At 46.1% G+C, this 22,780-nt stretch overlaps 1 long non-coding RNA gene across 2 annotated transcripts in view; it reads left to right on the top strand.

The window, feature by feature from the left end:
* LOC144824870 (uncharacterized) overlaps positions 1-22,478 on the top strand; it is a 261,419-nt gene extending 238,941 nt beyond the window's left edge. For both annotated transcript variants that reach the window (XR_013609158.1, XR_013609157.1), the window contains one exon: positions 22,087-22,478. This is a non-coding gene — a long non-coding RNA (uncharacterized LOC144824870). The remainder of the gene's footprint in view (positions 1-22,086) is intronic.
* Positions 22,479-22,780: the final 302 nt, after the last annotated feature.

A 22,780-nucleotide genomic window follows, 5' to 3' on the forward strand; every position in this document is an offset into this window, starting at 1 on the left:
TATATATTCACCCGTCAGAATTTATATGACAATTCATCGGCCAAGATCATCTTTAATGGTTCTCTGACAAGAGGTTTCGATATACTGAATATGCAGCAGGGCTGCACTTGTCACCTCTGTTGTTTGATATCTACATTGAACCTCTGGCACAACAGTTAAGGGCAGATAGACAGGTTGCCCCTTTCTACTCATCAGTGTAAAGCAGTAAGATTTGGCTGAATGCTGACGATTAGGTAATCTATACATCTGACCCTGATATAACTGTGCCGAGAGTGGAGCTGCTGTTTTCAGAATTCGGGGCTTTGTCAGGGTACTTGGTAAATAATTCTAAAACGGAAATAATGTGTTGAAATGTAGAAGGTTGGAGTGAGAGGAGTAGCTTGAAGATAAAGTACTTTGGGATCACGATTGTCAATAAGGTGGATGAAATTCCCCTGTGTAACTTAAAAAGGGTAGCTAGGGAGGTTGATGCATTGCTCTCTAGGTGGAAGAACTTGCCCTTATCAATTTATGGGTGTGTTCATTTAGTAAAGTGGACAATCCTCCTTAAGTTAACATATCTCTTTAATTGTATCCCCCTTACATTCCCAATATTAAATATAGATAAAATCCAGGGGGGGAATAGTTTATTTTATTTGGGCTTCCAGGGGGGCCAGAGTGGGTTCGAAATAACTTAGGCGTAGGCTTGATAAGGGCCGGTTGGCTCTCCAGGATTCATATATGTGCTCTATAGCATTCCAACTGTATTCATAAGGTGTACATAGGCCAAGTAGGATAATAATGTGTGGATGTCCTATTCCCACCACCATGAATGTGCCATGGCAAGCATTTGACAACATGTGCTATCCTCATCACATCACACTTACTGTGTATCTCAATCCACAAAACAACTGATGTACGTCTCATGGGTGGAGTGCATCAGGGACCCCAACAAGCATGGCCCATACATGCAAGGCGACATACAACGTTTTACACCCTCAGAGGCAAATAAAAGGTGCTCAGAAATTTCAAAGAGCGAATTTTACCACAGAGAAGAGGCATCACCTAGCTCGAAAATGCAACTCAACTAATTGAAACATTGATAGGTTAATGAATGTAAACTTGGTATTTGTCAGCACTGCACTTGTCAACATAGCTGCATTTTTTTAAACCTAGCTGTACACAAATACGGGCATGCACTCCTAGGAAATGGTAATGTCACTTAGAGTAGTCTATCACCAAGAAACTGCCCAGAACCCATGAACATACATAAATATCATGTGGGCATCACATCATCCTATGTTATCATCTCCTCACACATTCATGCACATATGGGCCGAAAAACATAGTGGGATGTAGGCAATCTTGGCTTCATCATGCAGGACACATATCAACATATTTCACCATGTAAAAGGACATATCTAAAGTGTCAAAACTGCTTGGGGCCACATTTACCAGTGGATATAGCCAACGGAACGTCACTTTTTGTGATGTTCTAATGGCGAACTCACCTTCTCCTGATTTTTAGAGTGGTGTCAAGCCACATAATGTGGCTGAATTGAGGAACATGTACATGCTTCACTTAGCGTAAAAGTGCTGTGCAAAGGGAGTTGCTGTGGGGCTTCTGCTGCAACATACTTAGCCTCATGATGTGGCCCCAGATATAGTAAGCTGAGGCCATGCCAAAATATACAATGCCTCTATAAAGGAGGCTTTACAAGGGTGATATGAGTATAAATCATTGCATTTTCCCCTTAGTTTGCACTTCAAATGTGTGATGGAAGCTGCTGTACACTTTGAAACAGCATAATTCCATTCAGAACTGTTAGTGGTAATCTATGATGAAAGGTCGAAGGCTTGCATTGTACAAAAACTGGTAGCTTGGAGGTTTGTCTTGTCTTAACAAACAGGAATGAGGCATATTTACAATAATTATGGTGCAACCCTGTGCGTGCGCTTGTGCCAACAAATTGGGGCAATGCCAGTGCAGGCATGCATGCGTCATGTAGCAAAGATGACTACACTGCTTGTCTTATTTCTGTACATGAAGGGACACCTTCCAGCACAGAAAATAATCTAAAAAGGTGTATTGACTTATCCATGACTGCCGCAGAATGAAACACACATGGATTGAGCTGAAACGGATGAGTACTTATTACATTATATCCAAGTCCTGCCTGTCTAACGGCGCATTTTGGATGTTGTGGTAGAACATCCATTACAACACCAATTTCACATCCCTTTACTGTAGCAGACTGCTGTTGTAAGGTAAAATTTGACAAGGTGGCAAAAGTCCATGTTAAGTGGCTTTGCCCCACCCTGAATATATGAAGATGTTTTAATACCAACAAAGCAAAAAGAAAACGGACATTCCATGGGCGTTAGTTCCTTGTATGCATGCCCCCAAATCTTTGACACAAGTAGTAAATGCTTGGTTGACACATATGTGTATGTCTAAACTCCATGACTGTGGCACATACCTTACTGGAATGGGGTAAGTGCCTGCCACATATATAGTCACACCTATAACATATGGAAAACAGTATGAATTGAACAATTGTAGACATTGCCAATAAAACCTTGTGAAGTATGGCAAAGCATGAATCTGTGAAGGTTTGCATGTTGACAGCCTCAACACATTTTGAACCAAAGACATCTGACCAAGGAAAACCACATACACAACATATGTCACATACCATAGCCATAGACTCAATCAATCACGTGTTTTTTTACTCGCGATTACTCAGCCGTGAGGGCCTCAAGGCGCTGGAGAGGAGCGGAGGTGCGGGTTCCAGTCCATCAAGGAGAAGGTCTATCGAAAAGTCAGGTTTTGAGGTTTCTCGTGAAGAAGGGGAGTGATGTTGTCGGTCTGAGGTGGACCAGTGGGGATTTCCAGGCTCTGTTTGCAAGGAAGGAGAAGAAGTGGAGTCCTGATCTGGTCTTTCTGGTGCGGGGTACCCCGGTGTAGGAGAGCTGGGATGATCATAGGATCCTTTGGGGTGCGTGAAATTTGAGTCGGCTGTTCAGGTATGCTGGTCTGGTGTTGTGGAGGGCTTTGTGTGCGTGGGTGAGAATCTTGAAGGTGATTCTGGCCTCACTGGGGAGCCAGTGGAGTGTGCACAGGTGCTGGGAGATATGGCAGTGTCTTGACATGTTGAGGCCAGTCTCGCGGTGGCGTTCTGGATGTTTTGCAGCTTGCGGTGAGGTTTTTGTTTATTGCGGCTTAGGGTGCGTTGCCGTAGTCAAGTCTGCTAGTGACGAGGGCATGAGTGACGGTCTTTCTGTGCTTGAGGGGGATCCATTTGAAGGTCTTACGTAGTAGGCGGAGGGTGTGGAAGAAGGAGGATGCATTTTGAGCTCGGAGTCCAGGATGATTCCAAGGTTGCGTGCGTGGTCCGTGGGGATGGGTGGGCTTCCGAGGGCAGCGGGCCACCAGGTCTTGTTCAAGGCATCGGCGTGTGGGCCCATGATGAATACTTCTGTTTTGTCAGTATTGAGTTGTAGGCCGCTGCTTTTCATCTATTTGGCGACAGCTTGCATGCCTTCTTTAAAGGTGTGTTTGGCTGTGTTGGGTTCATTGGATAGGGAGAGGATGAGCTGGGTGTCGTATGAAACAATGTTGAGTCTGTGGGTTCTGACGATGGGGGCGAGCGGAGCCATGTAGATGTTGAAGAGCATGGGGCTGAGAGAGGATCCCTGGGGGACTCCGCAGGTGGTAGGTGTAGAGTCTGAGTGGAACGGAGAGAGGCTGACCCGCTGTGTTCTGCCGGAGAGGAAAGAGTGGATCCGGTCAAGGGCCTTGTCCTGGATCCCTGGGTCATGGAGTCTGCATGTTAGGGTGCGGTGAGAGACTGTGTCAAAGGCTGCTGAGAGTTTGAGGAGTATGAGGGCTACTGTTTCTTCTCTGTCCAGGAGGGAGCGGATGTCGTCTGTTGCAGTGAGGAGGGCGGTTTCTGTGCTGTGTTTTTTTCTGAAGCCGGAAATGGGAGGAGTTGAGGATGTTGTGCTCTTCAATGAAGGTGGCAAGTTGGCTGTTGATGGCTTCCTCAATGACTTTTGCTGGGAATGGGAGCAGGGAGATGGGTCAGTAGTTTTTGAGGTCGGTGGGGTCTGTCAAGGGCTTCCTCAGGAGGGGGTTGATCTCTGCGTGTTCCCAGTCATCAGGGTAGGAGGTATTTGCCAGGGAGCAGATGATGGTGTGGCAAAGTATGGGTGCCATGCTGTCTGCGGCTCTTTTGAAGATTTGGTGGGGGAAAGGGCCTGTGGGGGCCCCGGAGTGGATCAACTTCACCGTCTTCAGTGTGTCTTCGGTGGTGAGGGCTGTCCAGCTGTCAATTGTTTGCATCAGGATGTCGGGGATAGCTGGTGAGGGTTCAGTGTGTTGGTTGTCTTTGTTGAAGTTGTTGTAACTGTTCTTGATTTTGTGGTGGAAGAAGGTGCTGAGTTTGTTACAGAGGTCTTGTGAGGGAGGGATGTCAGTAGACTCGCTGGTTGGTTGGGTGAACTCCTTGATGATGCTAAAGAGCTCTTTGCTGTTGGGCGCATGTGTGGAGATACTGTCTTTGATCTCTGTTTTTCTTGTGTTTCTGATGAGTTGGTGGTGGGCGTTGATGGTGGCTCTGAAGTTGTTGTGGGATTCTGTAGATTTGGAGTTCCTCCAGGCCTTTTTGAGGCAGCGACATGTGCATCTGGACTCTTGAAGTTCGGTGGTAAACCATCTGGATTTCTTGGTGTGTGTGTTGTTGTTCTTCTTGAGGGGTGCTATGGGATTGGCGCTGTCAGAGATCCATCTGTGCAGAGTTCAGGCTGCGGTGTTGGGGTCATCGTCTTCAGTGATGGTTGGGGTAGAGTTGCCGAATAAGGAGGTGAGCTAGTTATCAGTGATTTTGGTCCAGTTTCTTCATGGGAGCAGGTGCCGGTATCTGTGGATGGTGGGTATTCTGAAGGTGAAGTGGATTCATCGATGGTCTGTCCATGGGAGTTCGGTGGTGTGGATGAAAGTGATAGAGTTTCCTGTAGGAAAAAGGGGGTCGAGGGTGTGTCCTGCTGCATGCGTGGATTCGGTCAAGATCTAGCAGAGTCCAATGTTGTGGAGGTTGTCCAGGAAGGATGTGGTGTTGGGGTCTAGTTGGTTGTTGAGGTGGAAAATGAGGTCACCCAGCAGAGTGTAGTTGGTGGATGCGATGGCTTGCTGGGAGATGTTGGTGAATGGTCCGCAGGCTCCGGGGTGTCAGTGGATGAGAGTTCCTCGGAGGGTGGTGGTAGGGCTGGCCTGTGTCTTGAAATGTAGGTGTTCCATCAGGTCTGTGTGCTCTTCAGGGAGTGTGCTCAGCCAAAGGGTGGATTTGTGAATGATGGTGATTCCTCATCCAGGGTGGGTGGGGTGGTCCTTCAGGGAGATCTTGTATCCTTGGGGAATGGCGATGGTTATGTCCGGTCCCAAGGTGCTATTGGTCCAGGTTTCGTTGAAGAATGCTACATCCAGGGTGGTACTGTCGAGGAGGTCCCAGATTTCGGTGGCGTGTTTGTGGAGGGTTCGGACGTTGAGAAGGATGCATTGCAGGGATCTTCGGTTTGGTTGCGTTCTTGCGGGTCGGTTGTGCTGGATCTGTGGTCCTGGCAATGCTGCAGATGTGCAGGCAACGGTGACAGCTGAATGGTCCGTGGGTGTTGGCTGGTTATGCTAGCTTGCAGTTGTTGTTGCTGCCTGGGTTGAGTTCGTGGAGTGCCGCTGGATTGTTGCTGGGCATTCAACAGCTAAATAAAATGGTACAAGTACAGGTTACATACCACTTAGCATTACATGTTTTCCTTCTTTACATGTTAGCGTGAAGTTACTCATAGCCGCAAAACAAAAAGCTCGCAAAGTACATGAGTTGTGAAACAGAATTCTATTCTAAACCCTTAGTGGCAAAACATTTCATGCAAGCACAAAAAACATGCTGCAAATGCATAGGAAGTGATGTCAACAAGCATCCTGTCCCCAGGAATTGTGCTGTAAACTTTAACTTTTTACTCACACTGTTAGTGTGCTTTGAGCTGTGAGGTTGTGTTTTATCAGAGTGTGCTGAATCTGTGTAGTCAAAGTGTACTATTTGGGTGTCTGACTACTGGGTGTAAAGTTAAATATTTTATTTAATATTGATATTTTAGGTCAGAAACAGCCTGAAAACTCCATGGGGCATATGTATAAGGCAACTGTTGGAGTGCACAATTAAGCCTCAATTGCTAATGCTGCACTCTGACAGTTCATATAAATCCATGGATGCGTCGAATTTAGGAACATGAGGCACACCCTAGCATTGCCCCTAGCACTGCCGTTAAAATTTTGCTGCCTAGCGCCATCACAGGCACTCTTGCAACATTGTGCAAGGCCTCCTGCATTGCAGGGAAAGCTTATTTTTGTGCAGGAAGGTAACCTTTCCTGCACATGAACAATCAGTAATGGGGATTTGTAAACTCTATGGGCCAGATGTAGGAAGCCTAATTTCAGTCAGTAACGGCGAAAATTACTGAATTTAGGCCGTTACCGACCGGAATTAGGCTTTTCAGATGTAGGTGGCCAAATAGTAGGATTCGGTAATTTACCGAATCGGTAATTTAAGGAATCGGTAAATTACCGAATTCTTAAAACTTAATGTAGAGAGCACTCAAGTGAGTGCTTTTTACATTTAAGGATTCGTTATTTACCACCAACTATTAGTTGGTGGTAAATAACAAATACCTTTGAAAATGCAAATCTGTGCATTTTCAACAGTGGCAGACATACATGCCCTTAGGGCATGTATGTGTGCCACATGTGCACACACTAATAACAAAAGAGGGTCTGGCTCTGATCAGTAATGCTAAGCCTGATAAAGCTTTGCCACATCGTTGCCACAAAAAATTGCAAAGAAATTATTTAGCAAAAGAGCAACTTAGCAGACCAGATGGTCTACGCGTTTCGAATCCCTTTTACTCTTGGAATTCTCCTCAGGACCAACCAAAATCTATAAAAGAAAAAGAAACAGAAGCTGTGTCTCTGACCAATCTTAAATCAATAAACTAAGAGCGCTGCTACACCAAGAAGTCACTTCAGCTTACCAGTAAAAATGATTGAATCTTGTCAACCTTGTATGAAAATGGATTCGAAACGCATAGACCATCTGGTCTGCTAAGTTGCTCTTTTGCTAATTCATTTCTTTGCAATTCTTTAAGGCAACGATACACCTAACCTTGTTTTATCTTTGAATGAATTCAATTGTTTAATATAATTGGACATGGTGTTTTGTAAAACAATTGATGATGTAAATATTTTTCGTTGGCAGACCTAGTACTCCTCAATTGGTGTATTCCTTTCCCCACTTGATTGAGTACATTGTAGAATGAGTGTGTTAGGTATGATTGTGAAATGGTTGACTTGTGATGAATGAAGGTATCTGTGATTTGTGTTGACTTTTTAGTGTCCATTTCCATTGTTTGTATGTAATAATTTTTTTGTAATTTTGTCTGAATTTTAAATGATTTACTATTTTCTAAATAAACAGCTATCAAATAGCACCCGGATGCATTCAACAGTGGTCTGTGCATTTGTGATAGACTTTGGTCCAAAAGGAAGATATCAGTATTGGCATTTCTTCTTGTTGTTTAACATGTGCACACAATCCCTTTTCAGGGGTGCAACAGGGTGTCAATGTGACACCCTGCCACCCTTGAATGTTTCCCTAATTTACCGAATCGGTATTTGCCGATTCGGTAATTCACATTGGGAATTACCAAATCGGTAAATACCGATTCTGTAAATACGGAATCGTACCGATTCGGTAATACTTACCGAATTTTAATCTACATTGCATTTACCGATTCTAAAATACCGAACCGGTAAAATTCGGTATTTTAGAATCTGTACATTTTCATTACCTACATCTCGCCCTATGTTTGCTATTTTATGCCACACACACAGAAAATGTGACTCATCATTTTCCAACGATTGTTGATCTGCAGGCAGGGACACCTTACTGCACAAAACACCTTCTCACTGTGAATTCATGTTCTATGTGTGCTAAAGAATGATGTACACTTAGGAAGATCACATTATATGCAGAAATGTAAATATAAGCCCTTGTAGGTCCAAAATAACAACTTCTTCTTGGAGTTGTTAGATTTGGGTTTGCCACAGGCTTCTTAATCTGGGCCAGCGTCTAAAGAAATAGGTCTTGTGTTTGTATGGCAACCCCAAAATGTACTGCCTGCTCGTTTGCTGTAGTGTACTGCAGTGGTAACGGCCATATTTACAAGGTGGTCCAAGCCACGCTAAGTCGCACTGCACCTTCTTGTAATTAATGAACAAAATGCATTGCCACCCGAGCAACCATAAAAGAGTTTCACCATTGGCAAGAGGGTGAATGCTTACATGCATCCTAGAATGTCAATACAATGGCAGACTGATGTTATGTTATGTTATGTTATGTTATAACGCTTTTGTATAGCGCACGGCTACTCGAAAAGAGTGTCCCGGCGCTTTCCACTGCAACTCAAGATAAAAATAACACAACACAGCAAGAATAAGAAAAGATCTAAACAGAAAACGGTGAGAACAGCCTAAAGATTAAAAAGCCAAGTCTTCAGGCTCTTCCTGAACTGGAACAAATTGGCAGTGCTGCGAAGCGTGAGAGGGAGCGAATTCCACAGCTGAGGAGCTTTGCAGCTGAAAGAGCGCCCTCCCGCGCGAGCCTTCCTCACCCGCGGGACCACCGCTTTATAAAGGGATTCTGAACGCAATGAGCAGACTGGTCGATAGAAGGCGAGTCTCCGCCGCAGGTATTCGGCCCCAGGTCCATACAGGGCTTTGTGCATCAGGGTCAGGGACTTGAACTGGATCCGCTTCCGGATGGGCAGCCAGTGTAGCGCCTCTAACAGCCCGGAGGCTCGGGCTCGTCTACGCAGGCCAAAAATAGCCCGGGCGGCCGAATTCTGTACCACCTGTAGGCGCTGGACTAGGTAGTCAGGGAGGCCGAGAAAAAGGGCATTGGCGTAGTCAAGCCTTGAGCCAACGAGAGCCTGCACAGTAATCCGCCTGTGCTCCTCAGACAGCAGGGGCAGGAATTTGCGGAGCATTTTCAGAATTCCATAGCAGGTGCCAGCCAGACCCAGAATGTGAGTTCTCAGCGACAGCTGGTTGTCTAGCTTGACACCCAGATTTTTTGCTACCAAGGAAGACTGTGCAGGAGGGCTCATGTCAGACGGCCACCAATGCTGCCACTCCGGATCGGCTACGCAACCAAAGAATAGAACCTCGGACTTGCTTGAGTTGGCCCTTAGACTGCTCCGTTGGAACCAGTCAAAGACCAGAGCAAGGCAGTCCCGAATTCTCCCTCCATCAAACTCCTGGTCTTTCTCGCATGTGAAGAGGAGTTGCGTGTCGTCGGCGTAGGAGACGATCTGGGCCCCATATGCTTCCACCAAGGCCGCCAAAGGGGACATAAAGATGTTAAACAGCGTGGGGCTCAACACAGAACCCTGTGGAACCCCAACTCCCAGTGGTGGCATCTCGGCAGAGCTCTGGGAAACCCAGACCGTCTGGCGGCGGCCTTCAAGGAAGGATGTGAACCACCTGAGCGCCGTCCCCCTAAGGCCGATGTCGTAAAGCCTCGCTAGGAGCGCCCTATGGGGGACGGTGTCGAAGGCCGCCGATAGGTCTAACATGACCAACATGGCCCTCCCGCCGACATCCAGAGTCTCCCTGATGATCTCAGTAACTTCTAGCAAGGCAGTTTCCGTACTAAAATTAGGGCGGAAACCGGATTGAGATGGGTGGAGCAGATTGTTAGCTTCCAGAAAGCTCGACAGGACACCGTGGACGTGTTTTTCCGTGATCTTCACGAGGGCCGGAAGAAGTGAAATTGGCCTATAATTGGCCAGAACCTCGGCGTCGAGACCCGGTTTCTTTAGGAGGGGGATCACCATCGCTCTTTTCCAAGAGCTAGGGACCCTCCCCTCCCTCAAGGAGGCATTGAGGATGGGATTGACTAGCGGGTTCACCACCGCCGCCATCCCAGCCAGGAATTTGGCGGGGCAGGGGTCAAGTGGCGAGCCAGATTTCAGATTGGCCAGCAGCTGCCTGGACCCATCGCTGGATACAGCAGGGAAATCAGACAGCACCGCCGCAGGTGTATGCGGAAGTCCGCAGCCCGCCCCGGTGACGCCGCTTCCATCCTCCGGTCCTTCCACAAAGGAGGCCTGAATCGCCCTGATCTTATTAGTAAAGAAACCGGCAAGATCACATGCCCACGCATCCGAAGAGACTAAAGGGGGCGATTGGGAGCTAGGGGTCGTGAACTCCTTCACAATAGTGAAGATCTCCTTACAGGAGTTCGCAGAAGCCTCGATCCTCCTAGCCAAATAGTCCCTCTTAGCTCCCAGGATGTCCCGATGGTAGGCCTTCACCACCGCCTTATAGGCGAGTTTAGCCTCCCCATCATACAGAAGGCGCCAGGCCCTCTCGGCCACCTTGCATTGGCTACGAGCCACACGAAGCGCCTCTGTAAACCACGGTGCAGATTGCCGTGCCGCCGTGGACCGGGGGGCTCCCTTAGGGGCCAGATCATCCAGCCTATCAATGAGCCATAGCTGTAAAGCCTCCGTGTCGCTTTCCAGATCGCCCGAAAGATGGCAAGGGTGATCTAGAAGCGCCTGTTCCAGCATATCAGGTGTCACTCTGTACAGCGCTCTCGAGGTTGGTCTAGACAAGGCAGATGTGCTGTTATCCAGCCGCGCATTCTCCAGCATCGAAAATCTGATCAGCCTGTGATCGGTCCAGAGCACCGGCAGGGTGTCAACCTCCATAAGAGGGACAGACGAAAACACCTGATCCAGGGTATGCCCCTTCTCATGTGTTGGCCCTGACACGAACGGTATAAGACCCAGCGGAGATGTAATATCCAACAATTTGGCCGCATCCGGGTCGTCCGCTACGTCAAGGTGGAAGTTGAAATCACCAGCCACGACGCAATGCTGTGAGGTCAGCACCAACTCAGAGACAGCTGTCTGCAGATCTTCCAGGAAGGAACCCACAGGGCCTGGTGGTCTATAAACCAGCAGCATCTTCAGAGCCTGGCCCGGGGACAGTCTGAGCGTGAAGGCGAGCGACTCAGTGCTCCCAATGGAGTTCAGGGGAAGCACTGAGCAAGAAACGCTCTTTTTCACCACTACCGCCACTCCCCCACCTCTTCCCTTCCCTCTATCCTGCCGAAAGATATTGTACGCCGAAGGAATGGCTGAGAAGACATCCGGGTTGGAAGCCTCTCCCAACCAAGTTTCGGTCAGTAGCAGACATAGGGGATTTTCCCTAACAAGAAGGTCGTAAATATGCAGGGCATGGCAACCTACCGACCTCGTGTTCAGCAACAAGCAGAGATGCTGTACGCCAGCTGTTGCTGGACGAGGGACAGTGGCACGAGTCCAGGAAGGTGTCCAGCCACAACCCGGGCAACGTCGTTTACCCTTCAATCGCCCCAGAAAAACGGAACGGCAGGAGCTAGAGTGGCTCCGCATATCCCGCAGCATCGCAGAGGAGTAACAAATCATCGCCACCAGAATGTCGCCGGACCGGCGTCCCCCGCCGCCCCGACGCCTCCGGGACGCAGACGGGCAGGACTCCGGCACGACTCAGGCTAAGCGAGGGCGTCCGCCTGCGCGTCACGCTGCGCGTGAGGGAGCGACTTTAAGTAGGCTCTCCCGTCACCCTAAGCGCGCGAGTCCGCTCAAAGATGGCGGCCGCCGCCGGATGAAGTGCACCAAACCAAAATGGCGCCCGGAATAGATCCCCAGAACCCGGACCCACCAAAGTGGTGGTGCTTGGAGGCACAGAGTGCGCTTTTTTTAAATGCAGTAAGGGGCCAGAAGGCGCGCGCTAGAAGCAGCTAAGAGCAGCAAGTTAAAAGCAAGGGTAAGTGCAAATAAAAATACGAACCCAAATACAGAACTGGGAAGTTATAAAAACACAGCGCTAGTGCAGCGCGAGCTTAGCAAAGTGGTAGGTGGTCAGAGTCTGATGTGCTGGTGAGATGGAAAACAGCAACAACTTGCAGTTTTGGCATACAAGTGATGTATGTTAGGTGTCTTCTGACACACAGCGGTCAATAGGTGTTTCAGCAATGTTTGATGTGACTGTCACTCTTAACTTGTGCTCACAAGAGCACCTATTGACTCCAGAGTGTCTTGGAAAACACAATTCCGCATTGAACATGTGTTGTGTGTGAATCAGTTATTTCACACCCCTTCATTTATGCAACATGAACCTACACATGGTTTAAATTACTAGATGTTGTATTTAGATAAATTGATATGACATATGATACATGCACCACATGATTAAACATCATTAATCATATTTCCTGTTTTACACCTGGACACCCATTGTTCACGCACAGGGACATTGATGACCTCAAAGACCCTCACACGACTGGCGAGTGCCTTAATCCCTGTATGTTTGATCCCCAAATGAGTGTTTGTGAAGACTGGTACTGTAGAGTGTTTATCCCACATTGTGTGTGCAGAAAATAGTTATTACCTCAACCACAATGAGGCATATTCATTAGAAGATATTGTAGCACTGAGTTGCTGCAAAATCTGCGGCACTGCACCACATCATTTTCTGAATGCATGGATGCCTCATATGTACTATGCTATGAGGAACCCTTGCGTTTTCCCAAGCACTGGTGCCATATTTAGTTGCCTAGTGCCAACACAGGCATCCTTGCACTATGGTGCAATTGTGCCGTCGTTGTTGCTGGACAGCTCAATATGGCATCAGTGCTTGGGAAAATGCAGGGGTGCCCTGTATTAATTCCCATTCCTTGCTTCCATGCCTTTTCCACATGATGGAGCGCATCATCATGAATTTTGCCATGACACTGCGCTCCGCCATTCTTCTGAAAGTATGCCCCTTTAAATGTTTGCACACAGATATTCTGTATAATGTCACCCATTGGGTCCATACTTCAACATGAGAAATGATGCTTTAACCTGATGGTGCAGCTACAAAAATTGATTCTGTGTGTTGTTGTTGCACCATATACCTGTAATGAGTGTAGTGTTGTGAAGTCAACAGCGCAATATCTATTGCTATTATCTAGGCAAATATGCTTTACTGGTAGTGTAGCAAGTGTACATGGCAGCATTTGTCCGCACATATGTGCCCCTAGTCTATCTGGCATCTGTGTTTCACAGTGCAGATAAAGGCAACAATAACAAACAGGGATGTTAGACATGTCTGGCATGATTTGGCAATCACTGAGGATCTGAGCACAAAAGCACAAAATAATAGATGCCTTAGGCCGGTGGGCGGTGGTGGAACTAGGAATTGGATTTACTATATGTACAATATATGGTTCAAATCAAGACGATCCCAACATTTTTGAACATTTGGAAGCAGACATGGCCTAGTCCGCTGATTGTATGCGTTGATTTTAATGTAGCTGCTGATTTATGTAATAAGAATAGCTATATGGGGCGGAAGCCCAAAGTATACCGAGCCCTGATATCCCTTATTGCTAGCCATGGGCTGATAGACGTTAGGGGAAATAAGGAACCAAAAAAGACAGGTTATCCTTACTTCTCCTGCCCACACAAAAAATATACAAAACTTGCTTATTTTTTAACATCAGCTACATTAATTAGTAAAGTAGTGGTTGACAAACTCCCTAAAGAAATCTCTGATCATAATCCATTAGTATTACATATTGAGGTTGATACCCCCAAAAAGATTTACTCTAAATGGACTTTTGATAGGAAGATACTGGTCAATAAGGCATATATAGAGCACTTGAAGAAATGGGCCCAGGATTTTCTAAATATTAACCGATGTAGTGCCAGCCGAAACTCAGTATGGGATGCATTCAAAGCTGCCTTTAGAGGGGAAACGATTAGCTTTATTGTTAGGCTAAGAAAAGGGGGCTGGATAGAAAATATTAGGTTATTAAGAGAATTAATAAATGCAGAAGAACAACATACGACAGCTATATCCCAGGGGGAAGAGACGGTCGAGACACAGCATAGGATCTTGGCCATAAAATCTGAGCTAAATAAATGGTTAGCACAGAAAGCAGCAGATAAATACCAAGCACACCTGGGTAAATACTATGAAACAGGGGAGCAAGCAGGGAAACTTTTAACTCTCCGAATCAGGCGGGAAAGTGTCAGAAACCGAATTACAGATATCCGGCAAGTATATACAGAGCCCAATGATATACTCAGGGTTTTCAAGGAATATTATCAGCTGCTATATCAAGAAGAGTATTACACAGAACTGCCCAGGCTGGAGGAGAAGGGATTAGGCCCCCAGTTAGATAGCTAGAAAAAAGAGGAACTTGAGAGGGACTTCTCATTAGAGGAAGTAATCAAAGCTTTACAGGAACTACCAGCAGGGAAGGCAGTGGGCCCTGATATATCCCCGTGGAAGTATATAGGTGTATTCAAACCGTAATTGCCCCTATATTGTTAGATTTATTTACCGGAATACAACATAATGGTATTATACCAGAAACTTGGAAAGAAACAAACATCATAGTGTTCCATAAAAAAGGCAAACCAACAGAAAACCCCGTATCTTACAGACCAATATCCCTTATAAATATGGATACCAAATTATATTCAAAATTGTTAGCTAAGAGGTTGGGGAGGGTCATTGGCAGTCTGGTCTCACCCTGGCAGCATGGGTTTATCCCAGGTCACGGGAGGACCGAACATATAAGGTGGACCATCAAGCTGTTCGATATACAGGCTGCCACGGGGAACAGGATGGCCATAATCCTCCTCGACGCGGAAAAAGCCTTTGATCGTGTGGCGTGGACATATCTATGGGGTATATTGGAGCAAAAAGGGATTGGGCCCAGAATTATCAAGGCATTAAAAGCAATGTACTCGGACCAAAGGCAAAATACAACTGATGGGTGATAGTTCAGATAATATCCATATTTCCAGAGGAACGAGACAGAGGTGTCCCTGCTCACCAATATTGTTTGCCCTATATATAGATCCTCTGGTAGAAAGACTGCTGGGTTGTCAAGACATCAAGCCTATCAACCCCAATGGCTTTGAGACTAAATTGCTATTCTATGCAGATGATCTGGCCATCCTAACTACGGACCCGATTAGCGCTATCAGCGCAGCTACACTGATTGCCAGGGAAATTGGACAGAAATCGGGATATCGGCTGAATGAAAGTAAGACTCTGATAGTATGCACAGATAACATCAATATGAATAAGCCTAGGCGTACGGAGAGCGCTGTCTGTCTTGGGGTGCGTATTTGCTCAGTAGTGAATACAATAATAAAGATTAATTTTGACACTGTGGTAAAGACAATCTCCGCAGATTTGAAAAGGATTAATGGTATGCATCTATCTATTATTGGGAGGGGAAATGTTCTAAAAATTACCATTCTGCCTAAAATGTTGTACTTGTTTTGGTCTATCCCTCTCTTGATTGATGAATATACTATGAAAACAATTGAGGCCACATTTACAAATTTCATATGGCAGTATGGGAAAGTTAGGCGCTCTTTGAAGTATCTGTCTCTCCCTCAGGCAAGGGGAGGGTTGGCGCTTCTGAATATTAGATTTTATCAATGGGCATGCCTACTGTGCCAGATGGCGGTATTACTTCTCCCAGTGAGTAGGGAAGCTGACAAGGAGGTAGGTGTTGATACCCTCCCGTCGATCTTTCAGCTTATGTTGGGTAGAGAGGCCAGAGGGTTGCTGCTGCGTGAAATAGATCACTGCTACTATAAGAAGGTGCGGTTGAAGGTAATGTTTAGTGCCTGGGAGGTATGGAAGAAAGTACAAAAAGCGACGCTAATTCCGAAAAGAAACTATTATACACCACTGTGGCGATCAGATGCCTTACCACATGCATTCTACGATATGATGGGCAGGGTATGGGAACAATGTGGCATAAGAACGATAGGTGATATATTTGGAGGAGACCAGATACTCCCATTTGGCTCTATACAACAGAAGTATGGGATCCCAGCTGGTCAGGGTTTTAAATATGTACAAATCCAGAAGAACCTAGCAGGTCGTAGGCCAGTGGTACTCCCCGGGGGTAAAATTAATCTAGTAGAGCAAATTGCCGGGAGTGGAAGAAGGATCAAGAACATCTATGGTACCTTGTTACAAAGCATACAGGATGATTTGGAGAAAACCAAATCCGTGTGGGCATTAAAATGAAATAATCCAGATGCTGATGTGTACAAGGCGCTGCAATTAGCAGACAAAATCTTTCGCTCTACCAACTTAAAAGCACAACATTTATAACCTTATTTAACGTCTATTTTACTCCCGCCAAATTGTTCAAGTGGGGTAAAAGAGAGGATGATAAGTGCCCATGTGCGGCGAAGGTCCAGCCACCTTGATCCACATGTTCCATGACTGCGAGAGGTTACGATCAATTAAAAAAGAGATGGTAGTGTTTTGGGTGGGGCTGCTAGGGCACAAGATCAACCTATCCCCTACCCTGATGTTACTGGGTCACAATAATTGTTTGGGTTTAGGAAAGGAGGAAGAATATTTCGTATTTTTATGTGCAGCAGTCCTCAGGATACTCTTAGCATCGGGGTGGCAGGATGTCGAACCTCCCAGCTTTCAAATGTGGTTAGCTCGCTTCCTAGGGGTTCATAACCAGGAGTCTACACTCTACATGAGTCGAGGAAGGGAGGTGAGGAAGTTGGGCCTGACAATCTGGGAACCCTTAGCGAGGTGGAGAGATAATATTCAGCGCTCAGCCACTAGCGGTAGGGAGGGAGTGGGATAGATGCTTAGGTGGAACTGGTACAGGATCTGAAATTTGCTATGTAATGGAGTCCACAATATTCGGCGGCATCCCAGAATCGACAACCTGTTGTATATATTTTTCCTCTGTAAAATGTTCATATCTTTTTAGTATTTTGCCTTTTAATGGATCTTAATGTTGTGCGAATTTCTACAAATGTCAAGCGATTCCATCAGCTTTAGATAACCACAGTAAATCATGTATTATGTATTTGTAAGGTTTTATAAGGCGCAATCTATAATTTGTATGGAATTAATTAAATTGAATTATGAATTGTAAAGTATTATTGTATATTGGTTCCTGGCCATTTAAAATAATTTAAAAAAGGGAACTATCCCCACGGGGCAGAAATGACAGGTAGTAAATAATGTACCAGCACATTTTACTCAACCCCGCACAATAAACTAGTCTGGTTGGACTACATTTTGTTTCCATTGCTCTCACAGGCTGGGATAGAGATTTTTCCAAGGCCTATAACAGTTCATATCTCCTTGTATTGGAAATCCCGACTGCAGACATCACGAGAAACAGGAGATCTTTGACTTTTGATAAGAAGCTTTTGCTGGATGCATCCTATAGGAATCATATGACTAAATGGATCCAAGAGTTTCTAGGGAGTAATGAGGGAGGGCCTAAGTTGGTATGGTATGGGATGCTCTAAAGGCATGAGTCAGGGGGCGACCCTCAGCTTTTCTCTTCAGCATCGAAAACTGAAGCAGAGTGAAATTCAGATGCTGTAACACCAATTGTCCTTAGCAGAAGGTGAACCTACCCAGAGGGTTGTAAGGGGTGCTGATTTTCAGGAATCCAAGCTGGAGATAGTGATTTTATAATCTAAAATTAGTCAGCATTTTGGCTTTGAGGTGGAAGCTAAATATATCAATATAGGTCGGAATGTTACGAGTTTGGCAAAAACACTGACCTGCTCCTGGCCAAATGAATCAGGTAGAAGGAGGTTGAAATTAAGATATCCGCTATAGAGTATCAGACAGGGCAGTTGTTTGAGTTGGTGACCTGTATCCTCAGGAATTTTAGGGAGTTATATGAAGGCTTATATACTGAAGAGGCAGAATCCCCGGAGGATGGCTTTGGACGTTTTTTATGGGTTTAGATACAATCAATCTAAGCAAGGGAGAAAAAGCCATTTTAGAAGCTCCATTAACTTTGGAGGAGGTATATAAGACAATGCATTCTTTGGCAATGAGGGTAGCATGGGTCCTAATAATTTACCAGGGGAATTTTTTAGACTCTTTTAAGAAGAGATACAACAAGATATGTTACAGACCTTCCCTCAGGCACAATCTGGGATAATTCCAGTTTCCTGGGAGACTATCACGTTTAAAAAGAAAGGTAAACCAGCTATGCGGCCAGAGTCATATAGACCAAATTCCCCAATAAATCGTGATGGGAAGATTTATTCAATGGTATCTGCAAATAGGTTGGGAAAAGGTATTGTTCCATTGGTCTCATTCTGGCAGCACAGCTTTATTACGTGCAAAGCACAGTGGATCATGTCAAGAGAGTCATCACTCTATTCGATATGGCTCGAGTATCAGGGTCAACACTTGACTCAGCCTTATTAGATGCTAGGAAGGTGTATGACGGTGTGTCATGGCAGTTTTTGTGGACATTGCTAGAGTGAAAGGCTTTCAAAAACATTTTTTGGGGGGTTATTAGGGCCCTTTACAAGACGCTGAGGGCTTTCATCCGAATAATCGGGCAAGAATCTGAGGGTATTATAATCTCAAGGCGTACAAGGCAAGGATGCTCTTGCTCCCCATTGTTATTTGTATTATACGTTGACCATTTTATAGGAAAGCTGGAGATGAGTCTGAATATTAATCCTGTTATTGCCAACCAGGTGGAGTATATGGTCCTCACATATGCACATGACATAGCCATCTGCTACATTTCCTGAGTTTGAGGCTCTAGTCAGGCATTGTGGGGCGTGCTCCAGATATAAATTGAATGAGAGCAAAACACAGGTTTTATTCACATCGGTGTAAGATTTGTTTATCCTCGGGTGGTAGCTGATGCAGTGTATTTTGACGTTAAACATACAGTAACCCTGGACAAGATGGTGGAAATTAATATGGCACTAATATTAGACAATATTAAGTGAGATCTTGAGAGATTGGATGATTTGCACCTATCACTTTTTGGAAGGAGCAATGTGCATCTTGCCAAATGTGCTATGCATATTCAGGACTATCCCGTTCGAAATTAATACATTTTAGTTGTCTAGTTTGGAAAGCAAATGTTTTAAAATGTTGTGGGATAGCAATGAGCATGGTTCTATTAATTTAAAAACAACACACAACTTGTATTCTATAATGTTATGTTATATAGAGTTTTATTAAGCGCTCAGCTACTCGAACCGAGTGTCCCGGCGCTGTCAGACCCAACACAACACAGCCATCACAGCAGAGGGGAGTTAATTGCAAAACAGTCACGTCTTTAGCTCCATCCTAAAAGACAATAGAGTCGCGCATTTTCTTAATGACAGTGGCAGTGCATTCCAGGCACGGGCAGCAAGATATCTAAAAGAGCGACCCCCGATGCGAGCACGCCTGACTGCCGGGATAGTAGCCAATGAAAGGGACGCAGAGCGAAGTGCTCTAGGAGGAACGTGAAATCCCAACCGCTTCCTTAGGTAGCCTGCCCCAGAGCCGTGGAGTGCCTTGAATGCCATGGTCAGCGTCTTAAACTCGATGCGTTTCCGTATCGGAAGCCAATGGAGGGATTTCAACAGGCCCGCAACGTGAGACCTCCGGCCAAAGCCGAAGATTGCATGAGCGGCCACGTTCTGCACCACCTGCAGACGCGAGAGAAGATAATCAGGGAGGCCGAGGTAGAGCACGTTGGCGTAATCAAGCCTGGATCCTACCAAGGCTTGCACTGTGCTTTTCCTGTGGGCAATGGATAGGAACGGACGGAATTTCCTGAGCATTCTCAGTATCCTGAAGCATTGGCCCACCAGGCCCAGAATCTGTGGTTTAAAAAAAAAAAAAGATTCTTTGCCATCTCCGTCTCGTCAGAGGATTTCAACCGGTCACCAAGGCTTCCAGCGTGGGTCCGGTGGACACCCAAAGAAGAGGACCTCAGATTTTTCTGGGTTACATTTCAGCTGGTTTAAGTAAAACCAACCGAACACAGCACCCAGGCAGTTCTTAATAAGCTCTCCATCAAAGTCCCTGTTCTTATTGCAGGTGAAAAGAAGCTGGGTGTCATCGGCTTATGAGGCAATCTGGGCACCGCAAGCCTCAGCCAGCGCCGCCAACGGGGACATTTAGATATTGAAAAGAGTGGGACTTAGAATCGACCCCTGGGGAACTCCCACCTCCAATGGCGGCACTGCAGCCGAGTACGGCGGGCCCAGACTGTCTGTTGCCAGTTCGAGAGAAAGGACTCGAACCACCTAAACACCGTTCCCCTTACCCCAATCTCCAAGAGTCTAGCCAAGAGACGGTCATGAGGAACGGTTTCAAAGGCCGCCGACAGATCTAACAACACCAGCAGTGCCTTTCCTCCATTATCCTGGACCTCCTTGATCGCTTCCGACACCTCAAGCAGTGCCGTCTCCGTACTCATGTTGGCCCGAAAACCAGACTGAGTATAATGGAGGATGCCATGAGATTCCACAAAATCCGCCAAGACTGCCTGCACATGCTTCTCAGTCACCTTAGCCAGAACCGGGAGCAACGAAATGGGATGGTAATTGGCATGTGAGGCTGGATCTAGTGACGGGTTCTTTAGAAGGGAAAGGACCAAGGCTTCCTTCCAAGCTGAAGGCACGACTCCTGTCTCAAGGGAGTGATTCAAAATTGGATTGATCATAGGGTTAATCACATGTGCCAATCTGGCAAGGTGCTTGGCCGGACAGGGGTCCAAAGGTGACCCCGATCGCATCTTAGATAGAATCTCAAGCGAGTCTTGTGATGCAATAGGAGGAAAATTAGCAAGATAGGGCTGCCCCGGCGAAAGTTGGAGGGGGGGCTGAGCCATGGTGGAGTTTGCTGTCACTGCAGCTGGATGGAAAGTTGCCTGGATACTGCTGATCTTATTAGCAAAGAAGCTTGCCAATTGGGTGACCCAGGACTTCGAGAAGGAGCGTTTAGGAGTGATAGAGGCCGGAGAAGTAAATTCTTTTACAATCAGGAACATTTCTTTGCTGGTATTAGAGGCCTCCTCAATCCTCCTAGCAAAGTACAATCTCTTTTTCACGAAAATACCCTTGTGGTAAACCTTAACGCACTGCTTGTAAACCTCCTTAAGGGGCTCATCACAGTTTGAGCGCCAAGCTCGTTCGTAAACCAAGGCGCCGAGGCGCGCTGAGAGTTCCTAAGCTTCCGCTGAGGAGGGGCCAGCTCCTTAAGGCACTGCGCTAACCATGTTTGAAAGAAGTCCAGATCCTGTTCCAAATCGCCTATTGACTGGCACGGATGTGACAACAGATACTGCGCGACCATATCAGAAGAAACATTATGAAAGGCACACGAAGGCGGGGAGATAGAACCAGTTCCTCTAGCCGAGGGACTTGATTTATGTTGAATAGCAAAGTTGACCAAAAATTGGTCAGACCACAGCACAGGTTGAGGGAGGGCAACTGTGATGGGAGTTGTAGAGAAAATCTGGTCGAGCATATGCCCCTCATTGTGGGTAGGGGAAGCCAAATAAGGTAACAAGCCCAGAGGTTTGGTGGTGTCTAGCAGCTTGATGGTATCAGTTGCATCCGTCATATTCATGTTGATGTAAAAGTCGCCAAGAAGTACGCAGTGCTTAAACTGCACACTCAAAGCCGAAATCACAGAATATAGCCCCTCGTGAAAGGACCCAATAGGCCCAGGGGGCCTGTACACTAACAAACCCACGCAAGATTGGGCTGGTGAAATAGTCAACCAGAATCCAAGAGCTTCAGCCCCTGGGATATCTTCTGTGGGGACAATAGAGCACTCAAATGTTGTACTCATAAATGAGAGGTAATTTATTTTTCCACTCAAAGTGTCTGTTGGAATTACTTGAAAAGCCTTTAGGAGAAAAACAATAAATCACAGTTTGTTATCTGGTGTTATTCTGCCTTAATACTTTTCTGCCACACAGTCATTAGTTTTTAGGCAAGGCATGTGGGGGTAAAACAAAATAGGCCTTGTGACTCGCCTAATCATAATCAAATCAAATTCCAATTGCCCTAGGGAACCAGCATTGTACTGCTACTGTGTCGCCCAGTAATATAAAATAATTGTTTGCACAGAGCATTATTTACAATTAGTCTTTTTTCTTTTTGTTTTTCTTAATATAGCTGCTCCTATTGGAAGACCCATAGGATGCAATAGGCCCAAGATAGCGGTCCATCTGTGGTGGCAGAAGCCCAAGCATATCCAGTGAGGATACCGGCTGCTGGTGGTCCTAGAAGAGGAAAAAAATGTCTCTCATCCGGGTCCCAGTGCAGCCGATCCCTCTCAGCCTCCAGCCTCCCAGCCATCCCATCTCTGGCACCTCCGTCAGCTGACATCATCAACTGATGCCACCCCCTCCCACACTGACACCAGGCCCTTGCTGCACGATATACTGCAGCAGCTGGACACTGTTGAGAGCTGGCTCACCAGAATGGAGCACAGCCAGAACCACCGCTGGACCAACATCCAGAATGCTGTCTTTTAGCCATTTAAAAATAAATACATTTGTGGGAGGGACTTGTTGTTGCTGGTTGAAGATTGTGGGCATGGGAGTTGGGAGTGGGTTTCACTTTCTTAGGACATTTTGAACTTTGGGACATTGGGCCTTGGGTCAGTTTGATTGGGGAGAGGGGTGGGCATGTTGAGTGGGTAGAGAAGGTGGGTGCCTATGTTAAAAAAGGGGAAAACTATGTTATGTAAATGAAATATATGCCTGGAGTAGTTTATTTATTTATTTATTTTATTTGGAAAGTTTTATATAGTGCTAGCTCCACCCGAGGGTATCAGAGCACTTTACATCAGCAATGGAAGTAAACA

The sequence above is a fragment of the Lissotriton helveticus genome, chromosome 3_1, assembly GCF_964261635.1.
Source record: "Lissotriton helveticus chromosome 3_1, aLisHel1.1, whole genome shotgun sequence".
NCBI lineage: Eukaryota > Metazoa > Chordata > Amphibia > Caudata > Salamandridae > Lissotriton > Lissotriton helveticus.